General features: G+C 32.9%; 1 protein-coding gene across 2 annotated transcripts in view; it reads right to left on the bottom strand.

Moving 5' to 3' along the window:
• LOC134845494 (guanine nucleotide-binding protein subunit beta-1-like) overlaps positions 1-6,067 on the bottom strand; it is a 492,858-nt gene that overhangs the window by 104,770 nt on the left and 382,021 nt on the right. The gene's annotated exons all lie outside the window — the stretch shown is intronic.

Here is a 6,067-nt window from a genome sequence, read left to right as displayed (position 1 = left end):
TAAAGAAAGATGAAATTCCTCCTCTGATGTGAAAAAATACGGAGAATTTACAGAAAAAAAACTGCAGAATGTAGCAAGTAGCCCAGAAATTTCCGATCAATTATCATACTAAAACTTTGGAAAGCGGTAAATTTTTTAGCTGTTTTTATTATGCATGAAGCTCATATATGCATAAAAAATTGACAGAAATTCCTATTTCTTGCAAAATACTTAATTGTAATTTGTGCTATACCAGATTCCGCGGAAAAGAAAGGAATAGTTTCTCGAAATTTGAAAAAATATATGGATGGTTTTTTTGCAACCATAATCATTTTTAAGCGGCTTTAATAAGACAGATCAGTTGGTACTGTTCAATTATTTTAGTGATATCTAATTTTGAAAAGTTACGGATTTTTGGAAATGGATTTTTGAAAATTTTGGCGCTTTTTTTTGAACGACCAAATTGATTTTCCGAGCACTCCCTGAACACTATAAATGCTCTATTTTGACCAAAAAAAACTTGTGCCCCTGGCAAATTTTAAAAAAAAAAACGGTCAAAAAGGCTGTTTTTGGGCACTTTTCGAAAAATGTTGACTAAAAAAATTGCGGTTTTTTCGGCGCGCGCGCTCACCTTCATAATAAGTATATATTGGCGTCATAAAATGTATTGCTCGGCCTAAGTTGGTCGGCCTAAAATGGATGTCATAAAGTAATACCGAAGGGGACCCTTTGGTTCGTGAGGGGGTCGAATCCCTGAGGGAAAAGGAGCGTCTAACCCCCCCCCTTAAATTCGCCCGGATCAAGAACGTGGAAGTACTTCGACACACAAACAGCCAGGCTCCTCGAAAATTTTAAACTTTGATGATTTTGCGCCCTGAAAAAATATAAAGATGAAAACTGCATAAGGAAGTCAGCTGAGCACTAGGCCCATAAAATTATTGTTTTTAATTAGAACAATAAAACTTACATCTTAGATAAAAAGGTCAAAAAATTGGACAATAGATAAAAAAAATAGGAAAAGAAAAAAATTTTTGAAAAAATAATCAAAACACCTATTTTTGTCAGGTTGCCTGAATTCAAAATTTACGGCTCTTTTTCCTTTTCCCCACCTGAATTTTTTTAGAAAAAATTTTCTGTTCACATTGTCAGGTTGTTATCAAATTTGGCATACTGATTAATTAGGCCATGACAAACCTATTTAGGCCATGACAAACCTACAAAAAGATAGATTTCGCTCCTTGTAACAAGTCAATTATGACAAATAAGCTTCTTTCAACCACCAACTTAGAATAAATTCTAGGACGGATTAAATCTCCGCTTACGCGTTGATAGATTGAAATATATCGCTCGTTAATTGTCCCAAATTGGCCAAAATGGCAATCTTTAAACCCCCATAATTTTACAAAAAATGATCACAGGTGGAATATTTTTTCAAATTTAAGCTCAAGACAGCAATACCTTTCGAATGATATAAAAAATTCCGTCAAAAATGGCTAGTGAAAAATTCGAAATTTGTCTGAAAAAAAACCACCTCGAGCACAAATATTCCGTTACTTTCGTATGGAAAGTCGGAACAATATAGGATAGACTCTAATGCATAAGAGAAGATAAAAATTGGTTTTTTTTCCGACACCCAACTTCCCCAATACTTCATAGGGAGAGTATATTCAGTGACTGATGAAATGGTTTTTTTTCTTTTATTAACGTATATAATAAATTTGTACACTTGTTCCATCCACAGTCAGTTTTCTTAATGCGAAAATTGATGCAACAATAAAGTGTTTCTCTTTCTCAATATAAGAAAATTTTAGATACTTAAAAAAGAACCCAGAACTCAGTTTTAATGCTATAAAAATTATTTGCTTTAGCCTTGATCAGGAACCATTCTTGTAACTAAGAGGACAAAAAACACAAATTAAAAAATCAAAAATGTTCTATAATTGTATAACTCGAATTTATGAAAAAATCAACAAAACTTCTATTAACTCATCTTCCTGCATCAGTAGAGGAATATATCAAGCGGATTTTAAATTTTAGTAACTTTTTTTACATCACCCGAAAAGACTGTGCTGTGGTAAGAAAACTGACAAAAAATAAGACTCGAGAGGCCGGTATGGAATTACTTCCAAGTCGAAAGTGTTCAGTTTAAAAGAACAACAACTCCAGGCGGGATTTGAACCCTGAGCCTGTAGGCCAACCATGCAGTATAAAACGTTGAAATTGAATTTGTTACGAAGCAAGCCATTAAGAGATTCAGTGATTCTGTCAAAAAGAGGTTTACACAAAAAAGAATATGATCCGATTTGATAAAGTTGCTAATTGCACGCAAAAACTCAATCGGAAACAAAATATTAAAACCATTAAATTTTGGTGCTAGGCAAGCGCTGAATAAAATTTTAAGAACTAGCTAGGAACTTGATTTTCACAACTCAATTAAGAATTTTTCGTTCTTTTTTTTAAAATCTAAATATGACAAAAGCAAAATGTTCGCACCGAATTTTCATGACACTGAATTTTTTTTTGGAAATTTTGTAAAAACGAGCCATTCATAAGTGAAAAGTCTTTAATATAATATATCACAAGGCCCCATTTCATCTTTTCAATGATACTTCTTTTGCTTAATTAATTAAAGCAGAAAAAAACTAAAACTAAAAGCTGTCAGGATAGATTGAATAAATTTCTCAAAAAGGGTTTAAATCGTTTTAAAGAAAATTCAAGTTTTACTAGAGCCAGCAGTCGTATATGAACCCTGTGAAGTCATTTGAAATGCTCCCTACGGTACAAAAAAAAACGTTCATTTTTCAAAATTAAAAATTCAACCACGAACATAAAGAACTTGGGAAATCCAACAAAAATGTCGATTCGTTGATCTCTCTTTAAATTCAAATCCTCAATTAAAATGAAACTTGGAAAAAAAATTGATCAAATTATTTTTTGATGAAAAAAACTCTCTTTTTTTAGATCCAAAAACCAGAATTAATTGCACATATCGTTAACAGGCAGCTGGAAATTAACAAAGAAAATACATTTTTATTGTTTTCAGTTTTTTAGGCTTCAGAAAAAATTATACACTGCATTTCCCAAACTTATGTCAAATAAAGCCGACAACTAGTTCTGGAAAGCGGCAAAAAAGCAAAAACATACAGGCTGTAACGTGAAAAAAAGTTTCTTAGAAAAACTGAAAAAAAACACTTGACTGTAAATGCTTTTTTGGACAGTTAAGCTCGCCTCAGTTTGAAATAGTTTTTCGAACGCGTTAACATTTGTAGAACTTCTCCTCTCTCAAATTGGTTTCCCTTACGTGATTAGCATCATAAATTTGTGCATAAAACTGCTAATACTTCAATCCTAATAATCGACAAAAAACTACACAGAGGCCAAGCTGCACTTCGCAAATACTTGCGAGAACACGACCAAAAAACAGCTCTATCAAGTGAAATTAGAAAAAATAGAAATAAGCCTTGAATTAGCAAAAACTTGGCTACATGTAGGATTCGAATCTGCGACCTACTGCAAACAAGAGATTTTGAGTCTCACGCACTATTCACTCAGCCACGCAAGCTTAACAACCGACAAACACAAGTCACGAATAAAGCAGCTACATATGCTTAAAAATGCCAATGCCATTCAGCAGATGTGGCACCAAATGCAAATTCTCAAAATGCCTGACTAATTGTTTGCCTCAATTTTAAAAAAAAAAACAATTTGGAATATAATAAACTGAAGGCATCCACACTAACTATGCATGTAACAAATCGCAAAGCATAAAACCACATTATGTGTAAATTATGCATTTCATAAAACTGCGAGATAGATTGATTTAGAAAATTTCTCTGAAATCGAGTTTTCATTACTGTTGTTGCTTGAAACAAATCACTTTTTTCGGTTCATTTGATGAATTAAACATGCATGAACTGTGTTAACTAATTAATATTCGAATGTCAATGCACATGCTATGAAAAAGCTCAAAAGTGGCACCAATGTTTGCGACTTAGGTTGGAAAAAAAGAAGGTTCGTACTAATACACACGCTTCGCAATTGTAATCAATCAAACCTACGAGAATTTACGAAACAATCTTGCAGCTAAAACAATTTTATAGATTTGAACTCAAGGCGGCAATATCTACAACGGCTCACAAAAAATCCCTGTTTATTTTTAACTTCAATTATAAAAAAAATGCATTGGAAAAAAATGGATTGACCGTATGTCACTTTGAACGCAAGCTTGCTCGAGTTATCATTTTAGAGCTTTTTTCTAATTTTTTTAAAAATTACTTACCACTTTTTGATTAAATTATTTTGGAAAAACTTTATTCGACTGAAAAACCTTTTAACTATAAATCAATTAAGATCAAAGTTGGGCTTTGATCTTAATTGATTTATAGTTAAAAGGTTTTTCAGTCGAATAAAGTTTTTCCAAAATAATTTAATCAAAAATTGGTAAGTAATTTTTAAAAAAATTAGAAAAAAGCTCTAAAATGCTAGTTTTCAGAGAGCTTTACTTGCCTTCATTCTATCAAATATTAATAGAATATAACAAGGATAGTCGGTTACTGTGAAAGTAGCACAGAATGTTCCGACCACAGTCTTTATAGCACTAATTTTTTTTCAAATTATTGTAGTTTTTTTCTGCGTCGTGTGACAAAAAAACTGAGAAGGTGAAACTATAATTTAGACATATTCGACCAGCATAGTAATATAGGCAAACTGGACAACAATTTTTGTAGAAAAACGACTAGAAAAACAGAATGATTCCATTGATTCCCTAAATGGCGCTTACAAAACTCTAAAAACTAATTTTACTAGGTGAAATCTAAATTTTCAGCGCTTAAATTAAGCATAAATAAGTTGTTGTAAGCCTGCTCGCTCGCTTTATTTGCATAAAAAAAAATAAAACATTTTTAACCAGTTTTTCTCGATACTAAGAATACTTTTTGTGATTCGAATTACATTTAAAAATTTCGACTGAAGGATTTCAGTTTGGTATATAACTCGAAATATTCCGATGATTCTTTGTAGCACCTAATTTTACGTGGAAAACCAAAAAAAAACACCCGAATACAAAGTTCCTCCACATTTTTCAAATGGTCGGAACAAAAACCAGAAAAAACAATCTGAAGTGAATTTTTAAAGGTACGTAAGTTGGTGCTTGCTTAAATTAAACTGATCAAACGGAAAAAACTGGAGATTACGCTAGTTTTTTATTTAAAGTTTACACGCTCAACACGCGTTCACACCGCATATGGGTGGCTCATGAAGTCATTAAAAATGAAAGATAAAAAATCGAAGCTTTCATGTTCAAAACATTCTCAATGTTTGAAATCAGAAGCAGATCAAACATGCATTATAGGAACAGGGGCGGCTCTAGGATTTTTTCGAGGGGGGGGGGGGGGCGGATTTTCAAAAAATAATTTGAAAATTTTGACGACCTGTTTTTTTATCGACCAAATTGATTTTCTTCCGAGCTCTCCTTAAGCACTAAAAAGACGCTGTTTTGGCCAATTTTTCTGCGCCGCAGGCAAATTTTTTAAAAAAGGTCAAAAAAGCTGTTTTTGGGCATTTTTTTTGGAAAATGTTGACAAAAAATAGCGTTTTTTGGGCGCGCGCTCCCCCTCAAAGTTAGTATATGTAGGCGCCAAAAACGCCTTTAGAAAAATTTTAGGGTTAGTCGGCCAAAAATGAAAAATGGATTTCTTAAAAAGTACCATAGTGGGGACCCTTTGGGTCGGCAGGGGGTCGAATCCCTGAGGGGGAAGGAGCGTCCAACCTCACCCCCGCCCCCCCTTAAATCCGCCCCTGAGTAGGAAAAACAAAAATAATTGACTTTTTGGATAAGATAATAAGCAAATGAAGAAGAACTCAGCTCAACAAAATGAAAAGTCAAATCCCGAAAAACCACATTTGAAGGTGAATAAAATAAAAAGTTCTTACGTATAAAAATATCTCAGCTACGTTCAGATATTTAACAAATTCGATTAGTTCTGGGGCTCGATGTTAACTTAAACACGAATAAAAACATTTGAAAAAAGAAGCTTTAAAATTGTAAGCTCGGCTGTATAAAGGCAAACCAAAAATGAAAGAGAAAGAG

Source organism: Symsagittifera roscoffensis, chromosome 5 (assembly GCF_963678635.1).
Source record: "Symsagittifera roscoffensis chromosome 5, txSymRosc1.1, whole genome shotgun sequence".
Taxonomy (NCBI): domain Eukaryota; kingdom Metazoa; phylum Xenacoelomorpha; order Acoela; family Convolutidae; genus Symsagittifera; species Symsagittifera roscoffensis.
Note: the sequence above shows the minus strand (reverse complement) of the source record. Positions and strands in the feature narration are given on the sequence as shown.